The sequence below is a fragment of the Pezoporus occidentalis genome, unplaced genomic scaffold (genome assembly GCF_034315485.1).
Source record: "Pezoporus occidentalis ecotype Australia unplaced genomic scaffold, CSIRO_AGI_Poc_V1 ctg104, whole genome shotgun sequence".
Taxonomy (NCBI): domain Eukaryota; kingdom Metazoa; phylum Chordata; class Aves; order Psittaciformes; family Psittacidae; genus Pezoporus; species Pezoporus occidentalis.
Genome location: NW_026912822.1, coordinates 856,852 through 872,832, shown reverse-complemented (window position 1 = coordinate 872,832; position 15,981 = coordinate 856,852). Strand labels below are relative to the sequence as shown.

Sequence of the window (15,981 nt, the reverse complement as noted above, 5' to 3'; positions counted from 1 at the left end):
TGTATACATCTTAGTGTAAGGGTCTAGATTTGGATTCCTTAGAAGACAACAGCTGAAGTTGCCATGAAGATTCAGACTTTTTCCATTTCGTTATCTAAAGATACACTGACCCTGACAGCTAGTAAAGGGTATTTGTTGTAATGTCCCTTGAAAGGAATTCCCGAAGATGAAAGTTTCCTGTCATTCTGTATAAGACTATCCAGGCCTTGATCCAGAGTTCTGGAAGTCAGTGAAAATCTTTCCATTGACTTCAAAGTGTTTTGGACCATTCCTAGATACCACCACAAATTTCACTTCATTCTTTTTTTCCAATTGGATTGTCTGAAATTGTGCAGCGTGTGATTGAATCCCTCTGTCCCTTGCATAGCATGCATGCCAGTTCCCTTTAACACCTTCTGAGAAGCTTATGATGTGAAATGACATGTTAAGTTGCTGTCGGCATCTTCTTTCCAATCTGGACCCCAGCTGTTTGAGGTCCTAAAGGACAATGTGAAAGCAACAACTGATGTATCTAAAGAACCTCTAAACACCTAACTTCAGCTAAGCACCTCTAGACATACGGCCATGAAGTTAATCTAGTTTTGGATACATGAGCCTCAGAGCAGACAAATGATTTCAAGTTTACTTACTCATTAACCCTGATAAAAGTTGACATTTTTCATGCTGCAGTGATTAGTGGTGATTGGGGTTGGTATTGGGACTGGTCCTGTTCGATATCTTTGTCAGTGACATGGACAGTGGAATTGATGCACCCTCAGCAAGTTTGCTGATGACATCAATTTGTCTGGTGTGGCCAACACACTGGAGGGAAGGGATGGTATCCAGAGGGACCTGGACATGCCTGAGCACGGACATGCCAGTGCAAACCTCATGATGCTCAACAAGGCCAAGTGTAAGGTCCTGCCCCTGGGTTGGGGCAATCCCAGGCACAGCTGCAGGTTAGGCAGAGAAGTGATTCAGAGCAGCCCTGTGGAGAAGGACTTGGGGGTGTTGGTTGATGAGAAGCTCAGCCTGAGCCAGCTTCAGCACGCGCTTGAGCCCAGAAGGCCAACCTGTCAGGGAGTTAGAACTGGATGAGCTGTAAGGTCCCTTCCAAACCAAACCATTCTGTGATTCTATGCCTCCCTGATCATACTGCAGAAGAGTCTCAGTGCTGAATTGCCTAAACAGAGAATCTGACCTCTTAACCATCAGAGACCCAGATGATCCACACTGCATACACAGGTGAATGTGAGTATAATCAGGGAGGCTTTTATTCTCAGAAAATGACAAAACTTCTGAAGTATTCACTCAAAAAAGTGTGTTCAAGATAGATAAACTTCATATGGTGCAAACTTGGTTTCTGTCATGTTCTATTGCCACCATATGATTCCATGGGTTAAAAAAGGGTAGTGGAATTCTGTAGTGAAATAAATACATAGAAGAGGAGACCATTTATCCTTCTCATGCCAGATGACTGCGGAGTGGAAAAAAAACAATGTTGAACAAGGCAGAGGAGAGGTCAGTGTATTCCCCATCATAGAGGCAAAGTAATAGTATGCCCTATTAATAAACCTGCACAGAACCAAACAAGAATGCCCTGTGTGTAGAAAGACACTCTAAATACCACAACAACTGACAGAGAGGAAATGAGAAGATGGGGAGGGCACATCTGGCAAATCAAACAGTAACTCTCCATATCAAACAGGCACGGATGTCAGACACTACCCTGCACTTTTTTAAGCTCTTAGAAGGTGCCCTGACCATGTCAGACAGGCCTGCTTTTGTGCTTCTCTGTCAGTTCCAGACACCTATAGGCAGGTGGATTATTAGCTATGTCACAGCTTCACACTACCTTTCTTGAATGAATCTGTATTTCCTAGAGCAGTGCTTGATCCCTGCCGGGAGCCACAGTTTCCAACTTCATTGTGAGAATGAGTGCCCATCCTTTTAATGTGAAGTCCTCTCTGAAAGGTCATGGGAACTGTAAAATAATGATGGATTAGTCTGACATGGCCTGTGGTGAGCAGGAACACCGTTCATGACTAAGGGCTTGGAGGTGGCCATCAGATAAAATCATGTCTAATCTTTTTCAGAGCAGAACAGAGGAGAAGGGGACAGACAGCAGCGGAATGCACTTAGGAGAAATAGATACACACATGAAAGAAAAGGGCCTTGATATTTAAAATATTTATGGTCTTAAAAGGCATGAAAACTGATACTAGCCATTAACTAATAGATGTTCTGCCTTTGTGATGCAGCTTACATCCCTAACCAAAACCACATCTCTGCTCTGACTTTGTCTGAAGCCAGGTGCACAGATGATTAAATTTTGGGCCAGCTACAAGGAGAGTGTCTCCATCCTGTCCTCTCCTCTAAGCACACACCATCTGTATGATACTTACTCATCTCCTTTTGCTGGGCTGACATACTGAGCCCATATTCTTCCAGCATCAGTTGTCCTCATACTGTCAAGCTGTGCGAATGTAAAGTAAGCTGTGCTTAAGGGTGTAAAAGACTCTGTGAGTAGGCTTGTGCTGTATTAAGCTGTATTAGCTCCTGTGCTGTAACCTTTATGTTGTTTATATATGTTTTCACAAAATAGATTTGGGCCCTTAGCTGTCCACTGTTGTGAATGTGCCCTTTACTTCTGTGTTCACTTTATCTAAAAGCTGTGTCCCTGTGCACCTCCTCTGAGTGAATCAGAAGAGGGAAGAGGCTGGCTTTCTACCTCAGGGTATATGGATTCCTTGCAATCAGTGGAGGGGGGATTGCTTAAAGCATTTTTAGTTTATTTTCTGAACAGAATTCTTAAGCCCCTGTTCCTGTGTCGTAGGCCTGCTTGTAGCAGGAAATGATAAACCCAGACCCTGGCTCTTTGAGGAAAGGATAGGTGGAGAAAAGGACTTCAAATACATGTATGTTTCTCATAAAAAGAGAAGACTGCTACATGCGGTGTGCTGCGGAGGCACAGGCTCCATTCTTTTTCTTCTTTTTCTTCTTTTTCTTTTTTTTTTTGTTGCTCTTCCTCTGGTCTAAGCCACAAAGCCCAACAAGTTCAAATATATGCAATACATTTGACCCAAGTACATGCAAATGTTACTTGGATCCAATGCTGTCACCCAGGTTTCCTGTTCTACCAGATGCTAAGCAGCACAAGGTAGAATCATAGAATGGTTTGGGTTAGAAAAGACCTTAAGATCATCCAGTTCCAGCCCCCTGCCATGGGCAGGGACACCTCACACTTGACCAGGTTGCTCCAAGCAATTTGCAATTTGCAGGACATTTGAGCACATTTGCATGACATTGTCTCTTGATAAAAATAAAAGTCCCAAGTGAAAGAGCATCCTTGGAAGTGAATTGCTAAAGGTCAGCTAGCCTGCTGGTGCCTGAGGAGAGCATGGAAATCACAACCTATGGTTCAGAGGCTTTTCCTAGTCACAGAGTGCTTGCTTTTCTCAGCCATTTAATAAAGTTTGTCAAGGAGAACCATAGCTCAAGTAAAACTACAAACATATAATATGATAGATAAACACACGTTGATGTTTAGCAGACAGATACAGGTGTAATGGAAAAGTGGAATAGCAGACCATAGAAGGGCTCCTTACAGAAATAGCAAGTTCCATATCAAGATAGGGTTTAATGAGCTCTTACAGTAAATAGGGCAAAAAATGTAGGTGTAACAAACATATTCAGTCTTACCTGGTTGTTAAATTTGATATAAACATGTTCAATGTCCACTCTGCCACGTATAAAACACAGCCCAAACATAGGACATTAAGAACAAAAATGGATCTTGTTTTTAACTAAAATTTACCCTAAATTAAGGATGGAGTACATCCTTATTTCTTCTCTGAGAAAGGCTGTATATCCTCTTCTCTCCAGCATGGAACTTGGGGAAAAATGTGGAAACACTGCAAATGAATTAGGAATAATGAGATACAATAATTTTATGGTGACATTATTAGTGAGATGATTTACTATACTTGAGATTATAATGCTTTCACTGGGGAAAGAGTTGGCTTTGCTGGAGGAAAAGTAAGCAGGAGAGCAATGCAGTAGCCAACAAGTAAGCAACATTCCCAATGAACCTCCAAACTAACAGGGCAACAGCCAAATCTCAGGCTTCAAAAGCGACACAGCTGGAAAAGATATTGAACAGTTAAAAAGCCCTCAGAGAAGAGGAAGAAAGAAAAGATGAATGCACAAGACTGTCAGCGGGTTCTGTCTGCAAGCAGATATGTTGGTCTGCTGGCTTAAAACCTGTTTTCTCTGTAAGGGATTTTGCTCTAAAGAAATAATCCTTTTCATCAGGATAGCTGATCGCAGGGTAGTTACTGCCCCTGCTTCTGGAAGGAGCAGGACTGGAGGTGCTGGAGGGAATCTAGTCCCAGCAAAGAAGTTCTCGTGTCCTTCAGAGCAGCTTGAGGATCCCTTTCACAGCCACTGACATGTGTCCCAAGCAGCCCTGTCACACAACCCTTGTGGAGGCTCCAGACCTGCATGGAAATGCATTGAGAGAGGCTGGTGTTAAGGCTGCTGCTGTAGACCTTCCTGGCTGATAGGAGCCCGCAGAAGGGACAAGCAGGAAATCAGTGTAAAACGGAGGAATGATGCTACATTTGGAAAACAAAAATTCCTGTCAGACAACCTCATCCTAAGTGTCACTGTCTAAAGGAGATTTTCTTTCAATAGGCTGAGGAGGCTGATGAGAAATTGATTCCTAGAGCAAGCGCATGTGTTATTTTCTGGATCTACCTCTCTTTGGTAAAGAAATTCAATAACAAAAAAAAAGGCAAACAGAATACAAAGCTTTTCCCCTCCACTGTCCCTCAGCTAGCATAGGACTGCGTCTTCCCCTGTAACAGGAAAATAAAAGATAAGAGCAGCGCCGAAGAGCTGAAAAAAGCTGGAAATTTCATTCACAGACAAATTATCTGCATTGCATTTAATATTCCCAACGAGGAAATGAAAAGAAATTCATTCTGTCCCTGCTCTCCACAAGTTCACCAGAAGGAATGAGATCCCTTAATGAAGGAAGACTGACTGCTTATTTTTTACTTTTTTTCCCAAGCTTTCGTTTACCCTAAAATAAAATCATGAGAAATAACTGGTGAATGTAAAAAAAACCCCAAAACCAAACCACCCTGGAAACGCTGCAGTCATTCCAATTTCTCATTGTAGCAGATACTACATTCTAAAGAATTCTTTAATAATCTAGTAAGAGAGTCGGCCAAATGGAGCAATTCATTCCCTGTTTAAATGGAGCAAATCAATTCAACCAACCAAACTACATCCAAGGAATTCTTTCTGTTCTGTCAGGGTTGATAGCTTAACACTGGGGGATAGTATGAAAGAATACATATTTGACAGCCAGTTTTCTTTTTGCATAAACACTATGCATAAATTTGAAGAAAAGAGGAAGGTTTGGATGAAAAGGAGACAGATGGCAAAGTAGAAGGGAGCTTAGGACTGGGTCTGCATTGGTGACACCTTGGCATGATCAGATGAATGAGAAACAGAGGCTGAACAGCAGAACTGAGCCTAATGCAGGCGTCACAAAGAAGTGCGGTTGTGCCTGGGCACAACTGTTGAAGTATTTGTCATTATTTAAAGAACTAGATGTGAACTAGTCACTGGTTTTGCAGCTGAAGTTTATAAAAACTGTTTATCTCTCAGTTTATTTAAAAATGCAGAGCAAGGAAGTTTTCTATACAGCAGAGCAAATTGTATACGGTTCAACAAGGCAAAGAGCTGGGTTCTGCATTAGGGCCACAACAACCCCATGCAACGCTCCACGCTTGTGGAAGAGCGGCTGGAAACTGCTCATGGAAAAGGACCTGGGGGTGCTGATTGATGGAGCTGAACATGAGCAGCTTGTGCGCAGGCAGCCAAGAAGCCAACAGCATCCTGCCTGTATCAGCACCACTGTGGCAGCAGGGCCAGGGCAGTGACTGTCCCCTTGTACTTGGGTGAGGCTGCACTCGAATCCTGTGCTCAGTTCTGGGCCCCTCACTACAAGAGAGACATTGAGGTGCTGGAGCGGGGCCAGAGAAGGCCAATGGAGCTGGTGAACAGTCTGGAGCACAAGTGTGATGGGGAACAGCTGAGGGACCTGGGGGTGTTTAGTCTGGAGAAGAGAAGGCTCAGGGGAAACTTACTGCTCTCTACAACTGCCTGACAGGAGGTTTCAGGGAGCTGGGGTCCATCTCTGCTCCCAGGTAACAAGCGATGGAACAAGAGGAAACAGCCTCAAGATGCACATGGGGAGGTTTAGACTGGAGAGTAGGAATAATTCCCCAGGGGTGGTCAGGCATTGGAACAGGCTGCCCAGGGCAGTGCTGGAGTCACCAGACTTGGAGGTATTTAAAAGATGTGAAGATGTGGCACTTAGGGGCATGTTTTAGTGGTGGACTTGGCAGTGTTGGGTTAATGGTTGCACTTGGTGATCATAAAGGTCTTTTCTAACCTAGATGATTGTAGGTTTCCATGATTCTGTGTAAGAAAGAGGTAAGTGAACACTGCTCTCCTGGTTTTGATCAAGGATTCTTGTAGCCTGGTAGCTTCTCTGCAACAACGAACATAGCAGACGCCTTTACAAGTGTAAGAACAGGTAAGGCTTCAATGACACTCTCCTAACCATCAAACGAATTTAGTTTTTTTCTCTAATATCCTTTGATGTAATGCACTTCCAAACATTTGCTTTTAAATGTTTAGAAGTCATATCTCCTTGAAACCATGTATGTTTTTCACGTCCATGACATCCTTAGGCAAAGTACTCCACAGTTTTATTACTTAACAGTATCTTTGTACCACCTACTAATGTTGTTACCTGACTGCTTACACTCTGCTTCAGGTCATTTATAAATAAGTTGAACACAGACCCCTGTGCAACTCTCCTGGTGCCATCTGTCTGTTCTGAAAATGTTTATCCCTATTCTCTCTTTCCTTGATTTCAATTAGTTGTTTTTCAGCATTTTTCTTCTTATACTTTGGCTGCTTCGGGTACTCAGCAGCCTTTGGCGAGGGACTTCTCAAGGCAGGTTCTGTCCGCAGGGCCATCGTCACACATGTGCCGCTGATCCTTTCAGGGACACCCAAGGAAGCCTTTTACACGGGACTTTCCTTTACACAAGCAAATTTTACTCTTTTGAAATATATCCTATTTCTTCACGTATTAATAAATTCTCTAGTGAGTTATGATTTGTCAAGAGCAGAATTTACCCTCTCACGCATGCACCACCTGGTCTCCTGGAGCTGCACTGCTCACTTTTTTAGGCTTAAAAAATAGCACAAAGCATAAGACCTTTGTTTCCCTGGATCCTCCCACCATGACCTGTTTTAAAGATTGGCTTCATATGTGTCACCTTCCAGTCTTCAAGTTCCAAGAAGGTTTCAAGTATGAGGTTGCGCACAGTGATTAGTAATTCAGTGTTTCCATTCTTTATTTCTTCTAGGTGCCATCTGGCTTAAGCAATTTGTTAATTTTCACTGTATCTCTTTGAAACACAATTACTTTGATTCCAGACATATCCTCTGCATTTTCCCTGTATGAAGATTTACCCCATTTCTTTTCCAGTGAACAACAATGCAGGATGGCTTCATTGTCTCTAAGTTTTGCCTTATCACTAGCTGGCCATGCACAGCCCCTTGCAGGTTATTCACTCCTGACTTTTTTTGATGAAGTACTTGTTTTGATTTCTATAGCTGGTTCTCCCCAAACCCGTTTTTATCCTTTCTAATTCATAGAATCATAGAATCATAGAATCGTTAGGGTTGGAAAGGACCTTAAGATCATCTAGTTCCAACCCCCCTGCCGTGGGCAGGGACACCTTACGCTAAATCATATCACCCAAGGCCTCGTCCAACCTGGCCTTGAACACTGCCAGGGATGGAGCACCCACAACCTCCCTCAGCAACCTATTCCAGTGCCTCACCACCCTAACAGGAAAGAATTTCCTTCTTATATCCAACCTAAACTTCCCCTGTTTAAGTTTTAACCCGTTACCCCTTGTCCTGTCACTACAGTCTCTAATGAAGAGTCTCTCTCCAGCATCCCTGGAGATTAGGATTTTGCTTTTAATCTGTCTGACTACACTATTCATTTCACTTTATTGGTTTGGATACAATAGGCATCTTCTTGAAAAATGCCTTCTTACTGCTAATAAACTTGCTTATTTGGCTGTTTGTGTGTGCTGGCCTCCTTTAATCCATTCTCCGGCCTTTCTCAATAGGTCATACACAGTGGTATTATGCTTCCAGTCGGGTGTTCTTCAGAAGTTTCCATGCTGCTTGTTAGGATTTCTCTTTGCTGACCTTTCTAGCTTCTTTTTAACAAGCTTCTTCATTTCTGCATAGCTTTTCTTGAAGCTGAGGACAATGGCAGTGGCGTATTTGGCTCCTGTAGAGCTGGTGAAGCAGCTCTACAGTAATTGTCACAGAGTGGAGCTTCCACTGGAAGGGCTAGAGCCATAAAGCCAAGCACTGCCTTTGCTCCTGTGGGCTCTCTAATCAGCTGCTTAATGGACTAATTGCTGACAGACTCCAAAAATGTCATATTTGTTTCATGTCCTTGCATGACATTTGTCAATCTACAGGAGGGCAGTTGATGTCTCCCACTACCATTTTTCCTGCTTCTCTGATCTCTTTCAGCTTATCAAATTCAAGGCACTTTGCTCTCCTGGGACAGTAACATTATCTGAAGAACATAGTCGTAACCATATTCTTCCTATTTAGGTCTGGAATTTCAACCTCTACAGACTTTATCATACTTGTTGAGTTGGTGAGCTTGTAAAGTTGATTTGATGCTCAACTTTAAGTAAGGTAGAGCGCTGATCTGCCTCTGATACAGTTTATCTTTACTATGTACTTTATGGCTTAGTGTTCCAATGGCTTTCTCTATTTCCCCAGCTTTCCAATATGTTTGGTATATCCATGTCTGCATTTTGGATCAGACATTCTTGTTCCTTATCTTATTTTTTAGCTATCAAACATTGTGTAGAAATCATGGTGAGCCTGGGCTTATCCACACCTTTCAGCTTCCCCCGACTACCTGTGCTTTCCAGAATGTTAGGGAATATTTTCATTTCAAAATGATTGTCTAGGGCCTTCATTTTGCTTAAGAAAGTCTGAGAATGTTTTAAATCCAATTGTTGCAAGATCAAACAATATCATGGAAGAGAGGTATGTTAGATGTGTTAGATATGTTTGGATGATGGAGAAGGAATCTTCATCAGGGACTGTAGCAATAGGACAAGGGTTGAATGGGTTTAAACTGAAACTGGGAAAGTTCAGGTCAGATATAAGGAAGAAGTTCTTCCATGTGAGGGTGGTGAGGCCCTGGCACAAGTTGTCCAAAGAAGCTGTGGCTGCCCCATCCCTGGCAGTGTTCAAGGCCAGGTTGGACAGAGCCTTGGGCGACATGGTCTAACGTGAGGCATCTCTGCCCATGGCAGGGGATTGCAACTAGGTGATCTTAAGGTCCTTTCCAACCCTAACTATTTTGTGATCCTGTTTTCAAATCAGTGAAATTCCTGCTAGGATACTAGGAGGGCAGTCTGAAAGCCAGAACTATGAGCTGTCATCTTTGAGGAATCATGGAGTACAGTGATAAAGGGGTTGTCCCTCACAATTGTTTTCAATAATGAGAGGGCAGGAGAAGCAATAGTTAAGCCTCCAGAAGTTAACTACAAGGTGAGTTGCAACCAATCCTACCAAAATCATACCAAACCAGTCTAATACACTTCTGTGATGGAACTTGTGGAGAGGGGAGAACAGCAAAATGATGCAGCTTAACTTTCATAAGGCTTTGAACATTGTCTCTCACAAGCTTCTCAGAAAAAGCTAAGGAAATATTGGCTATGTACAATTTTTAGCAGGTGAGTGCAGTATTGGTTGAAAAGTATGTTCAGAGAGTAGTCCTTTATAGTTCACTATTAGCCTGGAAGAATATGTGGATTGAGGTCTGTTTTGCTAACTTTGTAATTAATCATATGGATGACAGATGAGAGAATACATTTATTATATTTCCATATTATATTGAACTGGGAGGGCTTGAAATTATTTTAGATGACCTTGACAGACCGGAGAATTAGACTGGAAAAGCTAGGATGTAGTTTTATTAGGAAAACAACATCTTCTGCCTTTTGCTATCAATCATTAGCTAAGTATGAGCTGGAAAGCAGCATTGCAGGGAGGAATCTGGAGGCTGCAGTGTGTCCCAAGATGAAAACTACATTCCTCCCAGTGGAAAGTTGCCATAGAGCAATGTGCAAACAGGGTCATGGTGCCTCAACTGAGCGAATTCCCTGCTCTCAGTGTCAGCCAGAGAACTGCCTCTGAAGTGGGATCAGGGCAGCCCTCTGAGCCCATGCTGTGACCTCAAAAGAGCAGGTCCTCTGCTTTCATGAGAGGTCTGGATCTGTACTGGAAGTCTAGGTGTTAGCCATTACAGACAAGTCAGCTTCCAAGGCACCAGTACAGTTTTACTGTCAGGCATCAGTTCTGGGATTCCAGAGTCCTAGGCTCAGCTTAAACACTAATTCAGTCATAAGGCTTAGAGGAGCCCCTCAGTTATAGTTTTCAGTCTATGTTCTCATTCAGATGGAGAGTCATGAAAATCTCCTTTATTTTCTGCCCCTCCATGACCACGAAACCTGAAGGCTGAGGTGGATTTTTCATGATAGAGACTGTTCTTGACGTTGTTGCTCAAAGGCCTCTTTTATATCATATATTCCATCAGGTTCTCTCTGTCTCTGTTTCTCTGAGCAGACATCCTGGATGTATTAGGGTGTCTCTGTTGTGTATTTGGAATGGAGGGGTTTTTTTGACATCTATTTCCTCTGAACACTTTTAGCAAAAACTGAGAGTTCTTTGCTAGGTGACTGATGTCTGGGGTTTGAGACTTCCATTATCCTTAGCCTGACATTTATCCTTTTGGGAAAAGAGATAAGGCTACTCCTTTGAAAAAGATGAGCAAAAGTGTTTGGCTCCTTTCTTTATCTCAGGATGGAATGGCACATCTGAGGAAATGAGTAAGGAACATCCTACTAAGTAATGAATACAAAAACAATCTCCTACCATTACAGCTGTAGAAACAGGAACGTATTAGCCTATTCTTTCTGCTTTGTTCCAGGTAAGGGCAGGAAAGGATTCTGCAGGAGGATCATGTCCTGTTTCTGGTGCTTTAATTCTGGAAGGATGTGGAACAGCTGGAGAGTCAGGGGACAGAACTGGGGATGACCAGAAGTCTAGAAAACATGGCTCAAGAGGAAAGGCTGGAGGAATTTGCATAGTTTGGTTTAGAAAAGAGACAATCGAGGGGGTGGCCATGCAATGATCTTTAAATATTTTAAAGACAGACATAAAGAGAAGAGGAGTGAATCTTTTTCTGTGTCCGCTATGGGAAGGTAACAGCTTAAGTTATGGAAAGGGAGATCCAGGTGAAACATCTGTAAATGTTCCTTGTGTTGAGGGCAGTAAATCAATGAAACTGGTTTTCTTTGGAGGTCATGGCATCTCCACAAATGGACGTGGGCACAAGTGTGGCTGATTCTGATTTCAGGAAGAGGAGTGGACTTCCTGATGGCTTCTCCTCTGAGCCCTACTTTTCTGTTCCTCTATGGCAGCTAAGCAATGGCAGATAAAGACTTAGCCCTCACTGATTCCCAAGTGGTGGTCATACAGCAGCAACACTGCTACTGCAGGTGGCAGTTACCAGGACTTTGCCCAGTTTATAAAGTGGAAGTGGGACAACGAGACCATAATGTTCTACATCTTAGAGGGTGCAGGTTCCAGGTACCTCTTGTTTCTGTTTCTATTCTGCACTATGGATTTGAGTGAGCTGCTTCTTTTACTGACAGGGTACTATGGTCTTTAAAAACAAGGCAGAGAAGGAAGAGAAAGCCTAGACAGCTGTGCCAGCCTAGCTGGCCTAGTAGGCCAGGTAAGGTTATGGTCAAAATAAACTGTAGCTGAACCTACATAAGGGTATGTTATGATTAATGTCATATCCAGCTGCCTCTGACCCCATGACTTTAACAGGAACAGTTGCACATGAAAATCAAGGGGAAAACTCAAAGCTGAGTCATGACTGAGCTCCTCTGCTGCTCCGCCTTGTGTGAGCTCAGTGTCTTTGGAGGCAGCTTTGGCAGCAGCTAGTGAGAACCAATCTGTGTTCTGGGAAGCACAGCATCTGTGCTTCTTCTTCCCTAACTTTTACTCACTTCATGCCCTTACCCCTATTTTGCACCTTGTACTTGTGCAGTTATTTGCTTGACAGTGATCATTGCTACATATCTGAGATGAGCAATGACGTATGACTCTGGAACTTCTCTTTTGCACAGTTGTGTGCTCAGCCTGTGACCCTGCTACCCTCCCTCCCTCCTACCTGCAGCCTATGACTCCTCACACAACACTAACTGGGTCTCATGCATCAAATCCTGATGTGATCTTTCTTCCCAAACTGTTGGCTTGATTCCAGCTGAACCAATTCTGGACATATTAGCAAAGTAATGTCTGTTTTACAGCCAAGGGTGCAGAGCACAGAGGTGAGTACCAGTGAGGTGATCATGTCCAGAGCAGCTCTGAATGCTCAGAGACTGGAAGCAGGGATGCTGTGCCAATGCATTGTTACCAGCAATGAACTGGCTGTGGTCTAGCAGCCTCAGTGTTTCTTTCCAGACCCAATCGCTTTTGCATCCATCAGTCTCACTGTGTTCTGTTGTTACTGGTTTAGCAGATCTTTGCTTGGTGCTCTGTGAGGCATGGTAGTTAAACTTCATCTGCTTCTGACCCTTTTTCTAATGCCGATGCAGATGTCAATCTGAGATTCAGCAACTTTGTTGGAAGGCTTGTAGTTAGGTGACATTGGCATGTCAGGTAAGCCAGAAGGAAAGGCTCGGAAATGGACATTTTAACACATGTGACAGTACACAAGAGATGTGAGACTTTACTTTATATGATTGGACTTGCAAAGACACAGTACAGAGCTCCACTGCATGGTTCTGAGGAGTCATCTGCTGGCAGGAAACACTTGTCCTTTTTGAGACTCTAACACTGGAGATACACGAGATCCATTTTCCCAAAGGGCTCTGTAGCTATTTGCTGTTCCACAGAGTAATACTGCGAATAAACCAAGCTCTCTTCTGGGTTTTGGAGACAGAGGTGGTTAAATATCTGGTAGTGTCCTAGGGCTCTTTCTGCCCACTGTGTCACAGGCTGTCCCCTTCTGCTTTTCCCCAAACCTCTCTCCTTCTCTTGATTGTTCTATCCCCCTGAAGTGCTGTCATCCTGCCGTGTCCCTGCCTGTTTTACTCCAATCTCTCTGTCTCTGACCTTATCACCTCTGCATATCCCACCGTGCCTGTCCCTAGGTCCTGTCCAGCAGCTCCTCTTTAGAGCCATTATTTTTCAATTCCTTCTCCCCTCTTCCTTAAGGATGAAACCAAACACCAGTGGCATGGGGGGGGGGTGAGGGTGGGAGAATGCAGGGTGGCCTGCTCTCTGCCCTGTGCTCCTATCTGGGCCTTTCAGAGTTGCTCTGACTGTGGGCAGAAGCATGCTCTGTGCTAGTTAAGTCTTCAGTAAAGATAACATCTGGATTTCAGACAAGCTCTGCTGAGCATGTGCAAGCAGAGAGCAGTGATTTACAGCTAGGTCAGATCTGCCTGGATTTTCATATGGCCAGCAAGTACAGGCTGATGCCCCCAGGGATCAGCCCCCGCTCGTTTCAAAACCCTGCATGAAGCACTGAACTGCAGGGAAACCACTGTAAGACATTTCCAGCATGGGCCAACCACCATAGTTTTCAATAACCTCATTCTTGGATGTTGCTGACTGGCTTTCAGTGAAACGTTCCCAAAAAACTTCAGCCCAAAATTGAGGATGGAAAATTTCAGCCTAGAATGATTAAAATATGACAAAATTAAAAGCAACTGAAAATTGGATCTTATAATCTAAAGTGTTAGGCAATGTTAAATACAAGATCTGTTGCCATCTCCACCTATGATGAATGGCTATTTAAGTATTTAATTTTGGGAAAGCTTTCTTGCATGACTGATGTGCAAGAAAAAAACATTTTCCTTCTAAACATGGGGCATGGGCCCAAGACAGACATCTGATAAGGAAAAACAATGGTTGCTGTACTCAAACTGTTACATGACCCGAGTTATTTACATTGCTTAGAGTTTACCAGATTCTTCACTGAAGCATTGTAAAGTCCCAGGCTGAACCCATGACATCGGTGCACCAGTGAGGTAAATGTCAGTTTGACTCATGGTGGTTTGGTTTGCCATCTGTGAGAAGGCAGTCAAAATATAACCCACTGCAGTAATGAGCACTGTGATTCTAAGAGGAACTGGAGCACAGATTTACACAGGATCTTTGTGTTTGGGCTCATGAGCCTTTGACTATTCTTGTATTGAAAAATAAGCAACTGCAAAAGCCCAGCTATGCTGATCTGTGCAAAAATCAAGCTGTTGGCTGTGCTTGATGCTACCTGCAAGGCTGGAGCAGATGTGTGAGTATATCCTATATTGTTTTCTTCACTCTTCAAAAGGAGGCAGCAAGGCTTCCTGTGAAGTTTGTAGAAAGTATTTTTAAGTCTTATTGTACTCTAATGAAAAGTTGACCACTTTCTTTTCAAGTATATAGCAGGAGCTCCAGTAAAAGTTATTGTCTCTGTGGCAAATTCTGATTTCCTTAGAACTTTAGTGCTTCACAGCTAAATCCGTATTACCAGTATCCAAGAAAATACTCCTTACATAATGCCAAGAAGTCATTTCTACATTGAATTGAGTCCGTGGCTGAAGGGAGAGAATATAGCTAGATGCAAAGTACAGTCTCTCAAAAGCCACAGCACAAAAGTAGAGATTTTCCCCCTCTCCTGATCCAAAATACAGTAGTCACAGTCTATTTTTAATTCATGTAAAATTATGATAACCATGAAACCATAAACTTTATGGTTTGGTGAGGAGGCTCCAATTTGAATCCCTCAAGTAAAGGAGTGCTGAGAGCAGCATAATGAGATATACAACAGGAGACCCTGCAGATAACTTGTAGGCTGAGATGAAGATCAGGCCAGACCAGATGTAGCTGCATTTATTGCTAGGCTCTACACCAGAAAATGTTAAGAATAAAACACAGGGAATGAAGATTTCCAAACATATTAGCAGGCACTCTTGGGACGTGATCATATCAGTTTTAAGGCCAAAGTGGCTGTCAGGCCATCAAGTACTGATTTTTTTATTGCGTTGTTACTAACATCACGGATGGATATATACGACCCAAAGCTGACATCTAGTGGACGGAGAATGAGAGCAGGATTTTCCTTCCCCTCGCAGGGATGCCAGACTTCGCTCTCCTCTTCAGAGGTGACCCGAAGGCTGTCTGCAGCACGGGCAGCAAAGCGAACCAAGGAGTTCATGAGCACTCCAGCTATGTGTCACCTTGTCTTCTGAGTGACACCGGTATCCATAGCTAGATGCCAGAATCAGGCTTCACAATGCTGATGGAGAGCACGAGCCCTGAAGGCTGAAGTCTGAAGAGTTTCAAAAGCAATTGTATGGATGGTCGTGCCTGGCACAGTTTGGGCAGAGCCTCATGAATACACCCAACAGAAGAATACGTGTCAGTGACCTAGGATTTCTGCAGTCCTGGATCAGATCAGCCTCTTGGACACAAGGTCCTGAGGCTGAAGCTCTGTTCAGCTTCCAGTTCTTCCCCAGTCCTTTGGCTCACTCACTTGCCCAGCTTGGATGGGGAGAGCAACAATCCTGGTAAGAGTTTGGGAATGTTTTCAGGAGTTTCTGCCTCACCCTCTGCAGCTGGTATCATATGTTTATGAGAAAAATATGTTCATTGTCTGTTAGTAAAAATCAAAGTTTCAAGCTCTCATGGAAAATTTGAAAACATGAACCCTAAAAACTAAGAAAAACAAAAGTCAAATAAAACTGTCCAGTGTTTGATTTTCATATCTTGCAAATTTAAGTCAATGTCATAAAT

At 43.2% G+C, this 15,981-nt stretch overlaps 1 protein-coding gene across 1 annotated transcript in view; it reads left to right on the top strand.

Moving 5' to 3' along the window:
- The window catches only part of LOC134163334 (3 beta-hydroxysteroid dehydrogenase/Delta 5-->4-isomerase-like), an 88,570-nt gene that overhangs the window by 48,520 nt on the left and 24,069 nt on the right, over nt 1-15,981 (top strand). The window lies entirely within an intron of this gene.